Raw genomic sequence first — 23419 nt, forward strand, 5'->3', positions numbered from 1 at the left:
GTGTCGGACATAAGCCTTGAACACGGTTAAAGTTCCAAGTCAGCAAAAACATCTGCATCCAGCGATGCTGAGGTTTTCACCAGTGCTTTATAATTGTGTGTTATACAGTGTCTCTTAATGGAATGTAGAACCGTCCATGACTAACAAGGTTAGATCTTGGAATTTGAACTGCAAGGTTGTGAGATCTAACGAAGCGGGGAAGACAAGGGTCAGTCTGGCTGATCAGGTAGTAGTTTGCACAATAGCTCTGGAGCATTACCATAGTACATTCGATACCATAGTACATATAGTACATTCGATTGAACTTCAGAATTCGATGAAATTTGATATTGTCAAATCGTACCAAGTTTTGATAATTTATTTCACCATTTAGGGACTGTTCACAAACACTTGTAAGGGGGGGGGGGGCTGATGCAAAAAAATTTACCCCCCTAACAAATGTTTGTGAACGGTCCGTTACAGCAAAATACCTTGGAGAACCTGTATATGACAGAGATATTAAACAGCTGCAGGCTAGCTTATTTACAATCTGTACATTAGAAATAAAACTTAAATTGTTTTCTACGCATAAGCTGAAAGGATGTACTAGATGTCTGCAAGATATGTCTGAGTGGCTTCAGCTCTGATTTGTTGGAATATGCAAACAACGTCGTCTGAACAAAATTATTTCACTTTTTATTTATGTATACTATTTGAAATGGGGAGCCAAGAAAGAGAATTTCTTATGTGAATTCAGTCATGAATTGAAGGTGTAATTGCGATGACAATGTTATTGTTTTTTATGTGCCCTGTGTATATAATACACTTTAATCATTCCTTATCTACTAAGATTGGTCAAGAGTAGAATATTTATTAGTAGTCAGATATTGCCAGCAAGTAGTTCAATTGTCCTAATTTGTTGTAATCTGAAGATTGTCATGAGGCACCTTAATTTCCAGCTCCTTTATCATTTACGCTTGTCATTGAGCTTCCCTAAGGAAGGCTTCCTTATAGCCAGTTATTATTGCTATCAAGAGGCAATCTTTAAGAATCTGACCACGTATCATTTTAATTTTATTTGGTTTTATTAGATTATAAATTTGTGAAAGAGTGGATAGTATGTGGGATGTGGATGGTGAGAGTGAAAGAGAAAGTAACTTCGATGTTATTTAGTAATTATGGTAAATTAATGAATATTATAATAATATTTTATATATGTATATGTGGGCAATTCCATGCAAAACTGGACATGGCCCAAACCATGAAAAATGCTTAGAACTTTAAAACTACAAGTGTTACAATGGCAAATTTGGTATCAAATGAAAGAGGTTAACATGCTCCTTAGATAAAGTTGTCTTGTAGCTACGTTGGTGCATGTTTACCATGATAATCTTGATAATGTATTTATTACGTAATTCGTATGCATCTTTTTGGCCGGACAAACTGTAGCACGAGTTACCGTAGCACGAATTACCATGTTTTTTTGCAAGGGAAAATCATTTAAAGATATATCAAGATAAACTTTACCATAGTAGTTACTTAAATCAATTAGGCTTTATAGTGTTTTTTGTTTTAGGACACCATCAAAATTAAAGCTCGTAGCACGAGTTACCGTTTTTCGCAGCTGTCCCAAACATACAACAGTTGATATCTTCATGTAGCAATACTATGAGGATCTAGCCTTGAATGTTGGTTATTAAAATACAAAAAATTAAGGTTCCACTCAAATGAGTTTAAAAGCTAGAGCATCAAGTTTGTAAAAGGATGCCCAAAAGTGTAGCACGAGTTACCATGGAATTGCTCATGTATATTTTGACAATCCTATCAGTATGCTTGATCACATTGCATCTGGATCAACTGGGTTATTCAACTCTTAATCTTGGCTAATCTGTAGTGAAACCACATGTGATGGCAATGCCCTTCTTATGTACAAGAGTTCTATAGCTATTGTCTTGTTTTCCTTGAAGACCTTATAATTTACATTTGTAATGCAATGCGGTTTCTTAAAGAAGGAAACAGTTTGTGATTGCTGACTGTGAAGGGAGGAGTGAGAAGTATGTCTGTGAAGCGATATAGATGTGTGATTGCACCATTTGATTGCACCACCTGAATGCTGATTGCTTGAGGAAATGAGTGCAAGTAATTTCGAAAGTAAGAGAGGAGAGAATGGCATGTTTTAATTTAGTTTTGTAGCTACCATGCTAACCAACCAGTGGCTGCACTACGTGTGGCAAGGGGGATTGACATTTGCTCCCCCAAATATATTTCTTGCACCCAGTCCTCACAACATTTTTCACTTTTTGCGGCAATTTTGTGCCAAATTTGCTGATCCTCCCCCCTTTCCCCAAGAAAAAATTGTAAACCATCCAATGAACTTCCCAAAATAGTTTGTACTTGGATTCTATTTTCATGTATATCATGTATTATGCAGATATCGCATGAAATATCATGCATGTGCATGAAATATCATGCATGTAGGTGGGAATGTTTTATTTATTAAGGATATTATTAGCAAATTTTGATGAAATGTCAAGGGAGCTCCCGATAAAATAGAATATAGCAAATTTCGACTCTTTTGTTTTGTTATGTCTAGTTTTCTCTTTTGCTTGAATGGTCGTTGCTCAATCCTAAACACTTTTCCTTCTTCGTGGCCTCTATACATGTTCCATGGGCAAGGGCATCGAACTGATAATCGTACAAAACCCGCTATAACATCATCGTAACATGATGTTGTCTCAGATTAGACGATAGAGACAGATTCTGCTTGTAGAAAACATGTCAAACATAATGCCTTCTATTTGTCAAGAAATAAAAAAGCTGATTATTGTAAATATATAAGTTTTCTAGGAGTTTGAAGATCATTTATTTTCCTTACGTGAAATTCTGTTGAGATAAGAACATGAACGTTACTGCGTTTCCTCGTTTTGATGTGTGTGGAGTATCAGACTCTTTACCATATTCTGCAGGAATAATTCTATACATTTATTACCAGTTACACAGTTACAGATAATGTCGACCAATGCATTCATTTAGCATAAACCACATTACTACCTAAGTCATTGGCTAGGAGATGCTATTCAAAGTCTGTATCGTGTTGTTTGTTAGGCCCCTTGGGCTATATGAATTGTATTGCCTGTCGCATCCGAAGGCGCTGTTCTATCTATTTGAGTAAACTGTTGCAGTTCACTATCTATGTTCTGAAAAACATTACCTGGGAAGTTGTATCTCAATGTTCTCTCAATGATACACCAAGTTTGAAGCGGAGACATATTATCTCAAAGATCCAGTTTGTGCTTAGTAGATCTTGTGTGAGACTCTGCTCCATATTAATATGTTGCAATTGGTAGTATGAGAGCATTATAGATCAAAGATCATGTCAGGTTGTGGTTGGACCAGAGTGTGTTTTTGTAGCCGAGCAAAGACCCACACAGCAAGTCTGACCCGTCACTTCACATCTTCCTCCACGTAGGGAACATTGCTCTCACAGGAATACAAACTATATAGTTCTATATTATGGAACATTATTTCATAAAGTAACTACGTCATGGTTGAGTTTGGTGTTTATGTCCAAAGATCTACATAATTATAATTATAAAAAACGCCCAGTTTATCATAACACTAACTGCTGATGCTTTATACAGGGGTCCTTATTGCATGGTACACTGGTATGGGATCAGATTTGGGTTTCATTACGAGTATAAGTAAATAGTTTAGTTATCCTACCCAGATAGCAAATGGTGTACATTTCGTAATGCTGCCACGCCGGACCCGTCCTAAATGCAGGCTCAAAACACGATGGAGTGACGTCATCGTGATGTCATCAGGAAAGATCTAAGATATTGATCAAATATTGTTTATATTGTAAAAACTACCTTGTAAGAATTTCAAGTGCATACTAGTAGTAGTAAGAGTATGAGCGGCGTGAGCCGCGAATATTCTTACAAACTAGTAGCACCCACCAAAATGCTCTTACAAGTAGGATGTATACTCTTATAGCCATCTGTCTTGGTCTCAAACTTGTCATCAACTCCAATTTGTTTATCTATAAACCTGTCACCAACTCCAATTCCTTTACCTTTGACAAGAGTTGATCTACATAATATATTTTAAGGACAAGGCATATAACTGGGTAACTTATATTGAATGGGTCTGAGGGAGCAAGGTAGATGGTCATTGTAACCTGTCTGGATTTATAGACTGGGTTCAACCATAGACCATTGTTCAACCATAGAGCATTTAATAGTATTGATTTCTTCCTATGCATTCATTTTCCATTTTTGCCTTGCTTTCTTTCCTTCTTCCTTTTGTTCTTTTTCTTTATTTTCTTTCCTATCTTTCTTTCTTACTTTCATTCTTTCTATCCTTCTTCCTATGCATTTCTTTCTTTCTTTCCTTTCATCATTTCTTTCTGTTTTCTTTCCTTTTTCTTTCTTTCCTGACTTTTTTTCCTTCCTTTCAATTTTCTTTCTTTCTTTACCGACTTCTTTTTTCCTTCCTTTCAATTTTCTTTCTTCCTTTCCTTACTTCTTTCTTTCTTTCTTTCTTTCTTTCTTTCTTTCTTTCTTTCTTTCTTTCTTTCTTTCTTTCTTTCTTTCTTTCTTTCTTTCTTTCTTTCTTTCTTTCTTTCTTTCTTTCTTTCTTTCTTTCTTTCTTTCTTTCTTTCTTTTTTTCTAGTCGGTCTCTATGGAGAATATTCTGTTTTGAAGAGTATCTTTAGGTTAGCTTTTGAAGAGTATCTTTAGGTTAGCTTTAACCAACTGCAACTAGGTCCTTCACATTTTGATGTTTCAAACATCAGTCAAATATGGTACATATCTGTTGTCACCATGGTCACTACTACCATACTCTTACTACTACTAATAAGGTGGTCTCTTGACAAGAATGATCTGGTTTAGTTTTGTATGTGAGGTGAAGGTCAGTCAGAGCAGTTGTCTTTGCAAATCCAAAATAAGGGCATTGGTTTTACCATAGACCATCTAATAAACAGGGTACATCAATCTGTCTCAAAATCTGTTATTGGTCAAGTATGTGGCATATCTGTTGTCACTTACTGCTATAATTATAAGTGTTCTCTTCAAAAAAGACACAATGTACAGTTCATATTGCATTGTACAAAATTTGTGTATGGGAAATTATAGCACTGCTGGAAAAGGGTACGGTGTGCTACTAGACAGTATAAGATTTAGTAGGCCTATATGGTTAGTGCTATTATAGCGAGTAGGAAGAAATAAGCACTTAGAGTTCATAAATTTCAAGCCGTGTTTAGATAAATAAATTTTGCCAGGACGACCGGATAAGAGAAAGTATACATTTTACGAGCGTAGTAATAGTATGTATATCTAAAAAGAGGAAACGCGATCGATAAATTATCGTATGTAGACCACGCGTAAGGGGGGGTATAGGCGGAGGGCGTGTGTAGGGGTGTTTGAGGAGTAGGGGCTAGAGCCACTCAGACATATCTTGCAGACATCTAGTGCATCCTTTCAGCTTACGCGTAGAAAACAGTTTTATTTTTAATGTACAGTTTGTAAATAAGCTATCCTGCAGCTGTTTTATATATCTGTCTATACGGAAACGTGGTACAATCTGAAAACATCAACTTTCATCGAGTTTCCAAGTTCAATCGAATGTACTATGGTTATGCTCCAGAGCTATTGTGCCAACTACTACTTGACCAGCCAGACTGACCCTAGTCTTCGTCGCTTCGTTAGATCTCACAACCTTGCAGTTCAAATTCCAAGATCTTCTTAAAGTCAAGACAGTTCTTCATTCCATCTATAGACCGCAAATGGAATGCACTCCCACCTCACATTCCAGTAATTGTTCCAAGTTTGTGTGTGAAGGATCAACAGATTTTACATTCGTGTCGCTTTTCAACTATAATAGATTTATAATTATAGACATCTAAATTACGAAAATGGGCATAAGCACCATAATCACGTTGTTCTTTTGTGAAATACCGCTATTACTATTATTATGTCAGAGCTCAGAAAGTGAAGCTGGTACTAACGCTGCAGTAGCTAGTTAAAGGCTTTTAGCCTAGGTGGTACAAGTTCATACAACATCTCAGATAATGTCTTCCAGAATTAGGCTGCACTAGTAACACTCAGATTGATACAACAGCGCTTTCGGGTGCAACAGGCGATGTAATGCATATAGCCCAAGGAGCCTATTACACAACATAATACAGAATTTTCCTGTACGATGTATGATCTAAACTAGATGGCAATTATTTGAAAAGTATCTCCTGTGGCCAATGACTGAGCCTCACTTAGGTAGTTTTAACTTAGGTAGTCTTAAAAGAGGTTTATGTTAAATGAGTGCATTGGTCGATATATTTTGTAATAGTTAATACATCTATAGAATATATGCCTGTGGGATATAATAACAAGGAAGATCGACGGTTACGCACGAAGTGCGTGGAATGGCAACTCTCATGTGCAATTTGAGGACAGTGACGTCATACTTGTTATTGTCGCCGTTGGCGGCAGCGTCATTTTTCTGCTATTACTTATTCATGAGATTGGTCATGAATTCGTGTGACGTATCCAGTCAATCTAATTAATATTCATTGAACCAATGTAAACAAGGAATTTCCCGCGAAAGAGTTAAATACGGTTATTTCATCCGAAATCTTCGCCCAAAAATGATCTTGACTAAGTTTTTGTAATATGTATTATCCTGAATTAACTACTGCATAAACTGAGGTACATCTGGGGATGAGATAAGGCCAAAAAAAGTGATAAAATTAGTTGCAAAGAGAGATGATCATGATCATGTTCGACACGTCCGATACATGTATATGACAACGTCAACGGTGCAATGCATGGATCTAAATGTAATCCATGAATCATCAACTGGCATGACTGGGTCCGGAGGAATCAACAATGCTCATCACATATGACTGCAGATTTGCACTAGTACAGCAGACTTGGAGTTGGTGTCGCTCATGCAAATCTACATCCGTCATCAACATGAAAGGTACTAAATTTAACCAGTAGATTTTTGTAATAAAAGTGGCATGCCATTGGCCATTGCCAAGTAAGCTTAAATCTGTTATTACACCAGGCCAGGGACTGTCATTTTCTTCAGAAGGGGGGTGGGTCATGAATATACTGGGTGGGGCCATAGAATTATGAGACCAAAAATAGGGGGGGGTTATAATTTTGAGGGGGTTATAAAATTATTAATATTAAGGGCTGGTGACCCAAAATTTTTTAGCGCTGTGCACGCATTCTTGTAACTTACGATCAAAATGTACGTACAATCATTAGTTATACGATTCAAAATTTTTGAGCACTTCGCACACCTTCTTTACACTTTAAGATCAAAATTTTAACATGCTCTGCACACTTACTTTAATAATAAACTGCAATTCATACACTCCTATATTAAAGCAGCCAATCAGAAAAGCTGTTAGAAAAGTACGAAACATGCATTGATTGTGTATTGTAAACTATATTGTACTACGCGCAGTGTTTCGCGCGTGTTCGCGTCGCGTAGGATTGATTCATTTTTCGGGCGGGTTGATGCATTTATATTTGGTTCTGTTTTTCAACATTTTTGTCTCGCCTGATAAGGCAGGAGACTATATAATCACTTTTCCGTATGTAGGGGTGTGTGGGGGTGTGTATGTGACAAATTTGGTTAAAGTTTTGGTTAAAGTTTGCCTTCCGCCTATTTTCTCGGAGACTAGGAGTCGCACGTTCCTCAAACTTGGTGGGTGGGTGCATCTTGACCCGAGACAGAACCGGTTTGTATTGGTTAGTGGGTCAAGGTCACTGAGGTCATGTAGGGGTCATCTGAAGTCAAATGAGTAAAAACTGTCGTATAGGCATGAAACTTGGTTGGTACAGTCAACATTTAAAGCCAAATTTTTGGAAGGTCATTTCAAGGTCACCAGGGGTCATCTGAGGTCAAATTAGTAAAAACTGTTGTATGGGCATGAAACTTGGTGGGTACAGTCAACATTTAAAGCCAAATTTTTGGAAGGTCATTTCGAGGTCACCAGGGGTCATCTGAGGTCAAATTAGTAAAAACTGTTGTACGGGCATGAAACTTGGTGGGTACAGTCAACATTTAATGCCAAATTTTTGGAAGGTCATTTCAAGGTCACCAGGGGTCATATGAGGTCAAATTAGTAAAAACTGTTGTATGGGCATAAAACTTGGTGGGTACAGTCAACATTTAAAGCCAAATTTTGGAAGGTCATTTCGAGGTCACCAGGGTCATCTGAGGTCAAATTAGTAAAAACTGTTGTACGGGCATGAAACTTGGTGGGTACAGTCGACATTTAAAGCCAAATTTTTGGAAGGTCATTTCAAGGTCATCAGGGGTTATCTGAGGTCAAATTTAGTAAAAACTGTTGTACGGGCATGAAACTTGGTGGGTACAGTCAACATTTAAAGCCAAATTTTTGGAAGGTCATTTCAAGGTCACCAGGGGTCATCTGAGGTCAACTTTAGTACAAACTGTTGTACCGGCATGAAACTTGGTGGGTACAGTCACCATCAGCCAGATAATCGTGCCCAGCCGATAACCGCCAAATTCATTTACCTCTACCAAAAGTAATCGCAAAAGCAGGTGGTCGCGAAAGCAGGCGAGACTCGTGGTTCGAGAACCGCCTTGTTAGTGATAATTTATTATATAAAAAAAGTAAAAATCATGTGTTTTTTTTCTTCTCGTGTATGAAATTAATAAACTTGTATTACTTATTGGGAGAGAAATTAGACAAAATAATGCACTTGCACTGATGTTGATGGCATTAGACGCATCAACATCAGCGCGCGTGCATTATTTTGTCTAATTTCTCTCCCAATAAGTAATACGCGTTCATTAACCTATAATCGATTATTTGAAGGACATTGCCATTGTGAAAAATCCAAACATTTTGCCTTTTTTTAACCGAGGTATTTTGGACCATTTTGGACCCCCTAAAGACACTCATCTGGCTATTAAAATGCCTTGATATGCTTTCTTCTACTGTGTATGTGTATGTGCGTGTGTATACATTTTGTATCACAGAGCCACTAGCGTTCATACATGTAGTGTGCAATCTTGGCCAAGAAGTACAAAATGTCAAACTTGAATACAATATCTAGGTCCTTCAATCCGCACCTTCCAAGATTCATTCGCGCTTGTTACATTTTGCCTTTTCAAAAATTGAACAGGCTAAAACAGGACGACCAATAACAGAAGTGTGATACAAATATGGTGGCCAGCACGCGCAAGCAGAGAGAATATTTGACGTCACGTGCAGAGGCTCAGGTTACTATAGTATTTACGCTGATGGTGTGGAGGTCCACTGTTGAATATTAGTAACCATGCTCTGCTTTTTTACAAATAAACAAAAATGATTGGATCACATGTGTCGCGTTTATTCATGAGGTTATGAATTGTTAAATAATGGCCTTCAGGTATTGAGCAGTGCGTGGGTCAAGCAGCTCATTTTTGTACCTGGGCATTACAAATCTCGAGCAGAACTCAATTTCCCTTTCCCGGGTATTACTCCCAGCCTTATAAAATACCTGGTAGGCTAGTACACATATTCATTACATTTCAAAGATAATTTAATTTTCAATCTTCTCTAATTTTTACAAATACAGGAAAATGTCTCAATGTTCAACTTGTCTGCAATCCTCAATGTGGCATGGCACAATGGACAAGCAGCACACTCTCTTAGCATTTGAGAATGGATGTATACAAAGATTCTGGCTATGCTTTGAAACCATGGCTGATGACTCCTTTTCAAAACCCACTCACAGAAGCAGAGGAAGAATGAAAGGTATCGTAAACTTAATTTTTTTCTATTTTTCCCAGGTCTTGGTCTTTGGAAAGCATGATCACAAGGCTTATGTAATGAAATTATTAGTTTCCCATCACTCGACCCTCATCACCTTTTCAATTTGACCAAAACTTTCATTATTTTCAATTCATAAAAAAGTCAATTATCTGAAAATTGAGATGGAAATAATCAAAATTGATACTCTCTCTCAAAAAAAGACAAAATGTTTGACATCCCCTGCTGATCATTATCAGCATTTTTCTTAGAAAATGAAATTTAAGGATTACCTCATCATGTTTCTAGTGATTGGAAATTTCTTTTCATTTTAATAAAAACAAATTCAAATCTTATTGATGAGATTCATCAGGATCGTTCAAAGTCAAATTAAATAAAAGAGTTCTGGTACAGATCCAATAAAAATGAAAGTACTCACTAGATATATTTCAGTTCCTATCAGGAACCTTGTTCACTCTGCAATGACTGTAGTGTTTCTAGATTTCGGCAATAACTGAGCACGTCGCAGCCAGCAACCATGTTATCAACTGGGACGAGGCAGCAATCATAGATCAAGAGGCAGACAAAACCACGCGTTGGCTAAAAGAAGCCATTTGGATCAGGAGCAGGGGCAAAAACACTATGAACAAGGACGAGGGGGCATACAAATTGGACAGAATCTATGACCAGATCATCTCAAACCGGCAACCTACAAGTGTGGCAACACCATCACAGCCACCAAGGACTGCCGAAATCTAGAAACACTACAGTCATTGCAGAGTGAACAAGGTTCCTGATAGGAACTGAAATATATCTAGTGAGTACTTTCATTTTTATTGGATCTGTACCAGAACTCTTTTATTTAAATTCAAATCTTTTCTCAATCTGTTGCAAAATGTTTGTAATGATGATCTAAGCATTAATACCTGTTTTGAAATGAAAGTAATTTTCCAAAATAATGAATAATGAAAATCATGACCTCATATTTTATGGAAAAAAATGTGATGGGAAATTAATCATTTCATTTCATTAGCTTAAAATCATTTCCAAAATTGGGGGGGGTTGCAAAATTGCCAATTTTTTCTCCAAAATAGTGTAATTTTCTGTGATTTTTGGGTGTGACTGGGGAAGCCCATGCAAATTTTGTACCACCACTGAGGAAGTTTTTAGAATGTACGAACTACAAAGAATACTGGAGTACCTTGGGAAGAACCTTGGAGGAATGGTCATGGATCGATTACCAATTTACCATGCTCACTTTCAGCACTCGGTGCAGGAATAAACCCAGGCCATGGTGGTGATCGAGAGGCTAGTGCTACAACCACACAGCGTGGTAAATAAGGCGGGCCCAAGGGCCCGTAGCCCATTAAAATCAATGTGGGCCCGATGAAAATTTGCCGTGCGGGCCCGCCTGATTTATGAGGGCCCAAAGATTCAAGAACAAGGGCCCATTTGCCCGGGCCATTTGCTTATTTACCACACTGCAACCACAACTGGTACCAACCCATCCTCCGGACGTCAATTATGCATAAAAAAGTAAAATATTGGTGTACATTATATAGAGTATAAAGTTTTGTAAGCTAGTTGTGATTTTAAGCAGTTTTTTATCATGTTTATAGTCCACATTGTCTACATGATATGTTTGTACATGACCAATGACCATAATGAGGGTGTGTGTGCCAATTATTAAATATTGAAAACACTTAAGGGGGTACTACACCCCTGTGGTAAATTTGTGTCAATTTTTGCATTTTTCTCAAAAACTAATAAAAAAAGTTATATTTATTATAGGAGCAAGGAATCCAATTAATAGGCCTACACTGGAATTTCAGTGACCCAAGACAAGCGGTTTGTTATTTATGATAAGAAGTAAGGTACCGCTAGGATGTACCTCATTTCCTATCATATATACTGAACCACTTATTGTCTTGGGTCACTGAAATTTCAGTGTAGTAATTGGATTCCTTGTAAAGGTGTGTTATTATTTTTTGAGATAAATGCAAAAATAGTCACAAATTTACTACAGGGGTGTAGTACCCCCTTAAAATGCCCCTAAATTCTTTGTATGTGTTATGTAAAACATATTAAAATTTTCTCTCTCTCTCTCTTTGTTTTTCAGAGCTCGCAGCTCCACCCAGATTCTGATTTAATGGTCAGCGCAAGTTCTTCTATTTGTATGTGGTACCCCCGGGTGGTACCAGCCCCTTAAGTGAAAGCACCATCATATGCCCTGGAGGTATTATTGTTGCACTGTGCGGCATCGTTTTCAACATCAGATGGACTTTTACTATGTGCAGGAGACTTTTGATGCATGTATACCAGCAACAAACTAAACTAGAGCGGTTACTGCACCATAGCTGCACCATGGACCTTTGGCAGTATATTATGGTAGATGTGAGATGTAGGTGGTATACCATCTTGAGAATTTGAGATAAGACAAGGACCCAAAATAAGAAGAATATTGACTTGAATCTTATAAGGATGGCATTGCAGGTCTCATGAGGAATGTCACCCCCGGTGGGGATATTATTTGGATTATAATTTATATTCTTACTTTTTCTCTTTTATGACATAGGCCAAGAGTCACCTATTGCAAAAAGCTTTCAACAAGGTCCTGAGTTCATACTGTCCTCACTTTTGAGAATCGAAGTAGCGCCTCTCTTAATATAGTACTCTCAGATTCCATTTTAAATTCACACTTCTGTGTAAGAATTAAGTCCGGGGTGAGGTTACCCCCTTTTCTAGGCCAATGTTGGTATATGGATGATGGGTATGGATATGGAAGGGTAATTTTTTCCAAAAATATCAAATAAAAACCTCAAGACTCAAGATTGGTATATTGATAGGTCCAATTTCTTGATAAATAACTTAATTTAATGGGCCACTTTCAAATTCTCAGCAGCATGCCACTACCCAAACGAAACATCATATTCTTAAATTTTGAAATTGATTGGGGGGGGGGGAGCATGTGCCCCTATGACGCCATGCCACTTCCCCCAGATATAAGCCTTCACCATAGGGAGTATGGGTTTCAAGTAGAACACTGCAGAGTGGGATATTTTTGCAGTGTAAATTTTGTATTATTCGGAGCAATTTTGTAGTTTCTTGTTCTCGTAAAAAAATGTGTAAAAATACTTTTGTGTTTTTTTTTTTTAATTCATGGTAAATATAATACACACCTCATGGAAATATCCCACTATATAATAGTAGTTAATCGGGCAATTAGTACTAATTACTTTTAATACCCACTCCAGTTGTGGAACATTACAGATTTATAAGTCATATATACAGGGAGAGTATGGATTTCAAAATAATTAACACTATAATTGAAGACCGAATTAAAAAGACTGGTTTGCATCCCACTTCAGGGCAAAGGCGAGGTATGATTGGTTGCGGACCTGCACAGTACAAACTCGGTCTTGTTGACAGGATGTCAAACTAGTCTTTTAAATCGGTCTTCAAATATAGTCAATTCCACTTCAAGAACATGCTCCCACTGTGGAAGATTTTTAAAATCTTGGTTAAAATGGATATGATTGGTTAAAATGACACATGCACCTGGGGAACACTCAACTTAGAAGTGATGTTCTAATCTAAACTATATCAATATAACTGAATAAATGTTGCAAGTCAATGCATTAGTAAACAGGTTTCTTGTAGTTATTTTATGTAGAAAGTGAACTTATACAAAGCCTATGCAACTGTTATAACGCCTGTAGCTTCAGAACTAATAATCGTGTTCACAATGATTTGACATAAAGAATGATGGTTTGTTTACGTGTATTTTGATACACATACATCCAATCATGTCAATCAGTATTGGCAACAGCCAAGAAGTGTTTTTAAAGAAAAATGCCCACAAGTTACAGTCGATTGTTTCAATTTGAAATCACTGTGAAGACAACGACAGGGTTTTACATGCCACAATATGCTTGCATAATAACCATTGATCGCTGTAAAGTGCAACTTTTAAATTGGGTATTTTTCTTTAAAAATTTTAAGTACTATCTTGCTATAGTCAGAATGCACATAAAATCATAAATAAACTATCAAACTTTAAAAATCATTCGATCTTGTTGAAAGGTAAATCAAATTGTCCGGGAGGGGGATCATAATTATTGCACAGCCCATACTGCTATGTTATCAAAAAAATCTAGAGTACACTAAATGTAATGCAAAGTTTCAAATCATAAGTACATTTTGGTAATCATTTTATTTATTGCGTAAACTTTCACCATAAACCTTCACTAATAGCAACATTTTGAGTTTTTGTCGTACTTAGTCGTACTTGTAGTGATTAGTAGCCTTGGCGTGTGGATCTGGGAGTACATACAGTATAGTACAGCTGCTTAGCTAAAGCACTGAAAAATTTTCCACATTAAATATAGAGTACAGAGCGCTAGCACGACACGCCGCTAGTCCGAATCTGAAATACACTGTATCCGTCCATCATGCTGCTAGTCTGAATCTGAAACACTTTTTCAGTCCGACATGCCGCTACCGCTAGTCCGAGTCTGGAAAACACTCCTTCATTCCGACACGCGCTAGTCCGACTACACAAATTCCTATAGGTCCGAAACTGAAACCATTGGGCTAGTGTGAAACTGAAAAACACTGCGCTAGTCGAATCTGAAGATTATGACTAGCGCAGTGTTTTTGGATTCAGACTTGTGCTGTGGTTCACAGTTGCGGACTAGTGCTATGGTTTTCAGTTTTGGACTAGCATGGTGTCGGACTGTTGCAGCGGTTTTTATTTTCAGACATATGCACCCTTAAGTACAGGGAATTTGTGTAGTCGGGCTAGTGTCGTGTCGGACTGAGTGGTGCACCCCGAAGTACAAGGTCCAATGTTGATTTTACATGTAAGACGTGGAACTATTTTGATTTGACCCTTGGTGTCCTCCAGAGGTCACAAAAGGTCATACATTGGTAATTAATAAAATTGCTGATTTTATTGACAGATATTCCAAATTACTCATCTGATCACAAGGATTAAAAAATTACCTATCGTAACATAGCATATCCTACAAAAACAACATTTTATAGGCAAAATATCACATTTTTGGTTGTAGGGGTAAAAATTTCAACTGACTCTGATTTTAGCAAAAATGGTGTCAAATTGCTCATCTTGACATAAATATCAAAAAATGATATAGAACTTGCCTTCTTAACTGTTTACTTGTTATGTGCAATGGAAGTCAAAGATCAACAATGGCTTAAGGCCATCCAATGGCATTTGACCTCTATTTCAGTATGTGAACACATTTATAGGCAAAACTATTCTTTTTCTGATTTGGGTCATCTACACAAACAATTTGCCACCATGTTTTTCAAAATTGGAGCAAGTTGAAATTTTACCCCTGCATGACCTAATATAAAAAAAGTGACATTTTACCTGTATATGTGTTTTTTGTACGATAACTCCATAACGATAGGTCATAGATATCACAAACTTTATCTTGTTTCAATCCTTGTGATCAGGAGTAATTTGGTATGTCTCTTTTTCGAGCATTGTCAATTTTAACCCCTGTATTACCTTTTGTGGTCACCAGGGGTCAAATCCAAAATGGTTCCACATCTTAAAATCAACATTGGACCTTGTACTTCATGATTGTGGATTTGCCATGTTTCAATGGCTCCCTGTTTGGGAGCTTAGCAGCTGTACTTGAGGAATTTAGCTAAAGCTACCATCTAAAGTCTGGTGTAATATGAGGATAGGCATGTCCAATATTTTGTCTTGGTGGCGGTGGCGGCACTGCAGGGGGGGCAAGGGGGTTGTTTGCCCCCCCCCCCCAGTTTCCCCCACCACTTTTGAGACAAAAACCTCAAGTCACACACATTTCAACTTTCTGTGGCAATTTTGTGCAAAATCTGTTGATTTTGCCCCTCCTGAAATTTACTTTGCCCCCCACCCCCATGAAAATGAAAAAACATTCCTGGTGCCGCCACTGCTTGGTGGATACTGCAGATGTATATTGGACCTGCCTATCCTCTATTTTACAAGGGTCTCAAATATGTTAGTGAGTAGTGACCAGTCTATTTTATGACACCTCCTGACCTTCACATCATCTTGATGTAGCCTCTATGGGTGATCTGCTTTTCCAATTTTATATTACAAACAAAAAAATTTAAAGGAAAACAGATGAAGCCAGGCAGGATGGTTGAGGAGGTACCATGACCAGGTTTAAACATCTGCAAGAATATTATAATTATTATAAAATATTCCACCCAGCTTTTTGAATGTAACCATGGACTATTGTTATTATTGCACTTACCTGGTGTATTCATACATTACAATATTGTAAAATTTATAACATTTGTAGGTTATTAGTCCATCTTAAGTCAGATAAAATGCCATTTACTTCCTAATTTAGAGATTCATCAAATCCTTACTGATTTTTGTTGAAAGATTGTGCTTTAACCAAAACCAATTTATAGTGTCATTAAAGAATTTTGTAGCAAACATGTAGTACTAGTAGATTGCATTTATCAACAAGAAAGAATATGCTCAGTCTCTTGAGTCACAAATTGTGTTGCTTTTCCTGAAACCATGGTGGTTGTACATTTCCCTGTAAAACAGAAAGAAATAATAAGAAATATTAAAAAGTGAATTAAACAGAAAACATTTTGATATTTTTAAAAATAGGTCTCAGCTAAGCTATTGCATGCAATATGCATGGATGAAATCTAACAACACAAATTTCATGCGATGAATTAACTTCATGAAATTACCATAAGTTTTTCTCACCCTTCACTTAACTTTGCTGTGAGACTTCTTAAAATATAACCGTTAAAAAGTGAGCTGTTGTAAGCTGCTTATCCACAAAAATAGCCTGTTAAGTAAAATTTCAAAGTTTTAGGGGGCTGAGCTTTCGATCCTAGCAGGATCTTTATCAAAGGCAGAGATAAAGATCCTGCTAGGATCGAAAGCTCAGGCCCCTAAAACTTTAAAATATAACCGATCAGTTCACTGAAGTCTCTTACCTTTAAAAGATCCCAATTTATTTTAATTAAGTATTGGCATAGCCAGGAGAGACAGAGTGCCCCCTCCCAAACCTTTTCAGGTATAAAATGGGGACAGCGAAGAGTAAAGTGTAAAATGTGACACAAATTTACAAATGGGGATGAAATTTGTCTTGCCCTCCCCCCGCACAATGGGACACAAAATAGACAAATGGGTGAATATTTGGTTTTGCTCCCTCACACTACAAAACTAGCTACACCACTTACAAGAAGAAAGTTTGTTCTAGGATTTATTAAATGAATCTGATACTGAAAAGAAATTATAATTTTACAAGAGATTTTAATCCCAATTTTCTAACATTATTCATATTCTTGATTTCACCATTTGTACACATATAATAATAATAATAATAATAATAATAATAATAATGTTCTGAATTCTCGATTGTTGTCTCCATGGGTAAGTTGCTGTTGGCATTCATGGATCTACTTACCATCCACTGTGTCTTCATAGATTCTTCATAGAAATCAAATCAATCCAAAACACATTGATATTCCATCATCTGCAAACAATACAAGCATATGATCAGTTAATAATTACGAAATCATTTAGCGAACTGAAAGTACCGTACCATTTCACCCTGACATGTCAATGACATCAGTTCATCTATAAATTTGAATTTTGATGCAATCGCACAGGAGGGAGGGAGGGGTTTTCTTTCAATGTAAAATTAGCATTGTCAGTAGTTTTCAGTCTTGAGGAAACGATGAGGCCTTTTTTTTCAATTCATGTGAAATTCTGAGGGATAAACCCCTAGAGTACCACAAAAATCCTTGTTCGCTAATAAACTTATTTATATGTAAGAAGATTTCATAAATCATTCCGAAGTCTAAAATAATTTGAAAAATCTATTTTAAAAAATCGGACAAATCCCAGAAATTGGGGTAGGGGACGAGAACCAATTTTATACGGCCTTAAGGCCAATTCCTCCGTTACGGACGTTACAGATACATGCAACTTTGAGTAAATAGCACACATGTTTGCTGTTAGGGTAACACTTTATTTCTTAGTATGCTACACTCTAATGTTCAATACAATGAAGCAGTTTTGTTTTGACCTTCTTAGTTAATTAGCTACATGAATTAGAAACGAGCGTTACGGACGTTACGTGAAAGTGCCTGCTTTTTTGACAGATGGTACATATCCTTAAATCTCAATTCAGTTCTGTGTTTTATTTTTTTCTGATTACTATATTGAGCAAGCCCTGACTCCATTCTATGTAAACATGAAAAGCAAGTTTGAAATTAATACTCCTGTATCGTCCTACACTGTTGATTTAGTGTTACGGACGTTACATTTTATCTCAAATGTAACGTCCGTAACGTTTTACATTATGAAAAAAAACTGTCAAGGTGCTTCCTCAGATTTTTTTCTTTACTATCTTGAAGTAGGTCTGACATCAATCTATGGAGGCATGATTAGCAAGTTTGAAATAAATGCTCCTGTTTTGAGCAATAATGTTCCAAAATTTGTTACGGACGTTACAAAAGGCACTTTTGGCATGGAATTGGCCATCACAGAATTAGAGAAGGAGAACCAGGACCCCCTATTATACCGCCACATATAATCGCGTTGTCAGCTATGGGGAGAAAAATTGGGGGTATTCATGAACAAACAAGTACGGTACCTAGACCTGTGACTTTGGTTCACGTAGTGAAGCCGACACTGCTTAGCAACGACTTTGACAAGTACGCATACCTGGTTGCAAGCAAGCAGATATGTTCGCGGCAACGGAACATGTTGCATTTGACGCGAGTGATAATATGCAACAATCACGCAAACGAGCGCGTCTTTCTCTCCAGATATGAACGCTTATTTCTCCGCATCCGACCACCTTGGTTACGTGGCTTCACCTACTGCCATTAGGGATGGGCAGTCATAGGTCTAGGTGGTATGTCTATGGGTATTCGGGTCCTTGCAGACCATGCGCGGAGATGAATGAAAACAATTTTGCATCTCATCTAAAGCGTCTTGGTACTCACGTGCCGGTCGCATCAAGTGCGTTTCTCAAATGCACCTATCATCCATATCGCGCTTGCATGACAACGAATGCCTCGAGCGCATTACGAGGAAACCGAATACCCCCAATTTTTGCTCTGTCTGTATAAAGATGGCGATCGAGTCCCGATTCTCCTTCTCTAAAATTTCTGTGGTTCACATTGAAAGTATTGACCTATGGCTATACGCGTTCAAAAAACATAAAGTACAGCACAGTTTGAAATGAAACACAGCGGGAGACACAGAAACTCTAAAACAAGCATAATGTCAACGCACTACATGCAGGAAAGGAACTCAAGTCGCAAGCGACTAAGATAATCTAATTGCGCACTACCTATTTCCTCTGCGCGTGATTCCAAATCTGGTGCATCATTGCGGTCGCGAAGTAACATCAAAAAAGAAGAAGACGTGTCACGCTGGTAGGCGCAGACCAGCGTCCTTGGCTTGGAAGGACACGCAAAGCTCCGCGTATGTCACTCATTAACAGGGCGCTCGTGTCAATCTGAGCAAGGGAGTGCTATTCATGCGTTCTTCTTTGAAACCCAGTATAGTAGTAAATGTAGTAATATAGGCTTTCTTGGCCAGGACGGTTATTCAGCCAGGCCCAGGCTAGTCCGAGGTGCTCTGACGATAACACTCCGATCGCCAGGCAATCTACGTTTGTAAGTAGGCCAGTGCCAGTGGGACAACGAAACCGCTACGTGAACGAGCTAGGCCCAGGCCATGCCCTGGTGCTGGGTTAACGGTTGTCATTACCTGGCAAATAAAACAAACACGTACGGTAAACTGTAGGCCAAAATATAGGCTTATTCATTTAATACTCGGCTGTGAAGACACTAAAAAAGACATGATATTCATAAGCTTTACAAGCTAGGGATTCTTGTGCATGCACAGAAACCCTATTATTGCCATATAGGCCTACATTGCATACACCGCTTATTGTACGGTGCCTCCACAGACGCCGATTTACTGCCTTAAAATTTCATGTTTTCTGACATTTTCATGGGCAGACAAAAGCAAGTAGGCAAAATAATGTCATTTACTTTTAGAAAAAATAAACAAAATACACAAACCATACATTTGAAGCATGATTTGAGGCAATTTACTCACCAATTTCACTCACTTCCGGCTCTTCTGTGAAAAACCGGCCATCTTGTTTTGCAGAAACCTGAATCTCACCCGAATTTAGTCATTTTCAAGTAAGTCCAGACTGGATATTATAATTATGAGATAAGACACCTCGTACAATCACTTCCCTGTAACAATTAACGTGCAAACGGCCTATACCGATGTGAGGACAGTGCAAGAGGCACATATACCTAGTCTCGAGCGCGGGCCAGACTGTATCAGGACGAGTGTCAGGACCACGTAATTAACTGGTTGTGTAGGAGACTACGCACGAGAGTCACATTTGAGTGTCGCAGGCGTGTAAAGTCTTTATAATAGTACGCGTAATCACTAACAATGCGTACGTAGGCTTCTCTAGGTGGCAGCAAAAGTTTTCTGCTTCAAATGCGCGGGGACCCCTGTGTAAAAATGGCACTTTTTTGGCACAGGGCTGTTTGCGCAACAAATTCTTCTGTATTGCGCTGGTATAGGAGTTGCAAGGGCCTGATAATAATGAGTATAGTCTGGGACTCGAGGAGAAGCAGGAAAAGGCAAGTTCGCGTTCGCGATAACAAATCGTTTTTGAAACGCCTTGAAAACACTGCTGGCCCAAGAAATACAAATATAGGATTGTCTAAAACATTGTGACTTTAATAATTAATCGCTGGTCGGTTTGGGTTATTTCACCTATGAAGTAGGTCTTACATTCACCGCAAAGTATTATGTTCCAGTATTATTGGTTGATTATTGCTTGCTACTCGCTGGCCACGGAATTATAAATTTAGTAGCATATGGGAATCCTGATGTACAATAAATCGATTTTCATCCTTTACTTCAAGTAATATTGCTCGAAGATATATAATTTGATTTAAGAATTATTGGAAACATGGGCTACCTTACAGAAATATTTTATTAGTCGTGTAATTAATCATAGATACTGAGCACTAGATGGTATGTTCATTAAAAAAAAAAATTATATTATGTAGATTTACTTTTTCAATGCAATCCACATAATGTTGCTCCTAAGAACTCCAAAAACTTTTTGAACTTTACTTGAAACTTCATCGCGTGTTAACATCAGAACTTTGGCCAGCACACTGACCTGCTGATAAGGTTAGGGGATATAGTATCTTATGAACAGTCTGTGTAGGAAACTACGTTTTATTTTACAGACTGAGGGTTTCAACAGGTTCGACATTGGACACGAATAAAACTGTCAGGCTTTCACCAGAATTAGCTTTAACATCTTCAGGATAAAAACCATTGCTTTAAATGCTCTGCAGAAGAGCCATCGAATCCTCAATAGACCAGTGGCACCCTACTTGTAATGCTCGTTTCAAAGCCACTAACCTTTTAGAGGACAAGAAGCAGCCCGATTGACCAGCTCTTTTCAGAGACATCGAATGGCGAGTAGGAAATGGGCGCCTACTATAAACGTCTTTTACTAAGCCACATTTTCTTAATTTATTAAACTCAACCTGCAGTATGATTACACAAAAGCTTGTCGAGCGATATTTGATCTTGTTTGAAAGAAATACTTGTATTTTACGTTGAACTTGACTATGCTTTTATTATCTTTTATTATTCGACTTGGTATTTCACAAACATAAGAGCAAAATTGCTTTCTACATTTCGATATATAAAGGTATTTCGAACACAACCCAAAAATGCAAATATATTTTAGAAACCACAATGAACAAATAGCAAAGAAGAGCAAGAAACAGACATCAAGTCGGCGCTCCTTAGTTTTGGATACAGTGATCGGACGTCATATTGTGCTCGGGAAAAGTAAGAATATCCAACAAACAAGAAACTGTGAAAACTTAAATATCTGGAGAAAGAAACAAAAAGACCTACCCAGGAGGTCCCTGGAATCTAGAAACAAGGACCTTCATTGAGTAGAGACACAACATTGGAATTAGATCCTGTTTGGGACAACCTAATCAAGTTTATTTATGTATTCATTTTTTTACTTGTTTATATTTTATATTACCGTCGTGCACGGGAAATGTTTTCAAGACGACCTTGAATCTGTTATAATGAACATTAACCCGTAATTACCTCAATTACAGTGATGAGAAAATTACCAAATGAGACTAAAAAAACCTAGCTACTAATGCCAACCAATTAAGTGCTAAATTACAGCATATAAAGTGCTTATAATGATCAATTGTCGGCTTTACACATTTACCTCGAATTCAATATTCATCGTATTGGATACTTTCCCAAATAGGAAGAGGGCAGCAGAGTATTATCAAGACACCTAGTGTACATTTTTGGTGGATAGGTTTTTTTTTGTCAAGAAACGTGTTTTTGTTTTTTTTTTGTGGGGAGGGGGGGTTGGTAAAATAACCTACAATTCATACATGTGGAACGTCGTAAGAGCGAAGTTGATATAGAGTGCTTTCCACATCTCAAAATGCATCTACTTCGAGCACATACTCAAAGGTCTTTGATCGAAAGCACATACTCTGATTTGTTCAATACAAGTATATGGTAGATATTTTCACGACAGAAAGATAACTCCCTTGAGGTCTTGCACTTAATAAATACACAAATACATTTTAGAAATCAACTTCTATACTGATTCCTTTTAACTTTACATATTGCTGCATTGTATTTACATTTGACATTAATAAACATCTTCTTTTCTCAAATGTCAAGGCTGTCTGAAGCATATTTATATAATGTTGCAGCTGTTCTAAGCTTCCCTTCCATTGTTATTAAGCAAATGGATAGAAAGCATTATACACTCAGTAACACAACTAACAATAAAAAAGGATTTGTTTCTATTAAAGATCAGCTACATATCTGTAGTTACAAATCTCATATACCGCCAACAAAAACATCGTTTTAAATTGATACTTACAAACACTTACCAGTTTTTGCACTTTATTTACGTCCGGCTGCCATTTTTAGTCTTGATAAAATAGCATCACATTTTATTTATTTAAGTATGTATTTATGTATTCATCTTTTTATCTATTAATTTTCATTAATTTACTCATTATATTACCGTCGTGCAGGTGAATAACTTCACGACTTGAATCTGTTATAAGGTACATTAACCCGTAAATTGCCTCAAGGATAATTGCGATGAACAGTGATGAGAAAATGACTAAATGAGCCTCAATAAATCCTAGCTACTAATGCCAACCAATTAAAGTGCTAAATGACAGCATCTATAGTGCTTGTAATGACAAATTGTCGGCTTTACACATTTACCATGTTTACTTCGTACCATCCAGAATTCATCGTATTGGATACTGTGGAAACAGCAAGAGGGCAGTATTTATCAAGAAACTTCGGGTTTTCCTTTGCTGTTGTTGTTCTTTGTTCTTTGTTTTGCTTAAAGTATAAAATACGCGACAAAGACAAGCCTACTATGATTCATTTGGAGTAACTTGTCTCGTATGTACATGTTGTTATTTATCAATTGAGGAGCTCATTAATTACTTGTATTATGTTAAAACTGTTCCTTATTTTGGCCGATGGTTGCGGTATAATCCCGGGGTCCAAAACCTTTTATTTTT

At 37.3% G+C, this 23419-nt stretch overlaps 2 long non-coding RNA genes across 3 annotated transcripts; one reads left to right on the forward strand and one right to left on the reverse strand.

The window, feature by feature from the left end:
- The first annotated feature begins 6590 nt into the window (after positions 1 to 6590).
- On the forward strand, positions 6591 to 13403 carry LOC140153095 (uncharacterized). Its single transcript, XR_011859067.1, has 3 exons — positions 6591 to 6960; positions 9585 to 9763; positions 11877 to 13403. It is a non-coding gene; the product is annotated as an uncharacterized lncRNA (long non-coding RNA).
- Positions 13404 to 15524: 2121 nt separating this feature from the next.
- LOC140153096 (uncharacterized) lies at positions 15525 to 20385 on the reverse strand. Of its 2 annotated transcripts, XR_011859069.1 has the most exons (4): positions 19890 to 20385; positions 19114 to 19535; positions 17215 to 17283; positions 15525 to 16326 (listed from the first exon to the last, which is right to left on the reverse strand). It is a non-coding gene; the product is annotated as an uncharacterized lncRNA (long non-coding RNA). The 2 variants fall into 2 exon arrangements; XR_011859068.1 differs by lacking the exon at positions 19114 to 19535 and having other exon boundaries at positions 15526 to 16326.
- Positions 20386 to 23419: the final 3034 nt, after the last annotated feature.

The sequence above is a fragment of the Amphiura filiformis genome, chromosome 5, assembly GCF_039555335.1.
Source record: "Amphiura filiformis chromosome 5, Afil_fr2py, whole genome shotgun sequence".
NCBI classification, from domain to species: Eukaryota; Metazoa; Echinodermata; class Ophiuroidea; order Amphilepidida; family Amphiuridae; genus Amphiura; species Amphiura filiformis.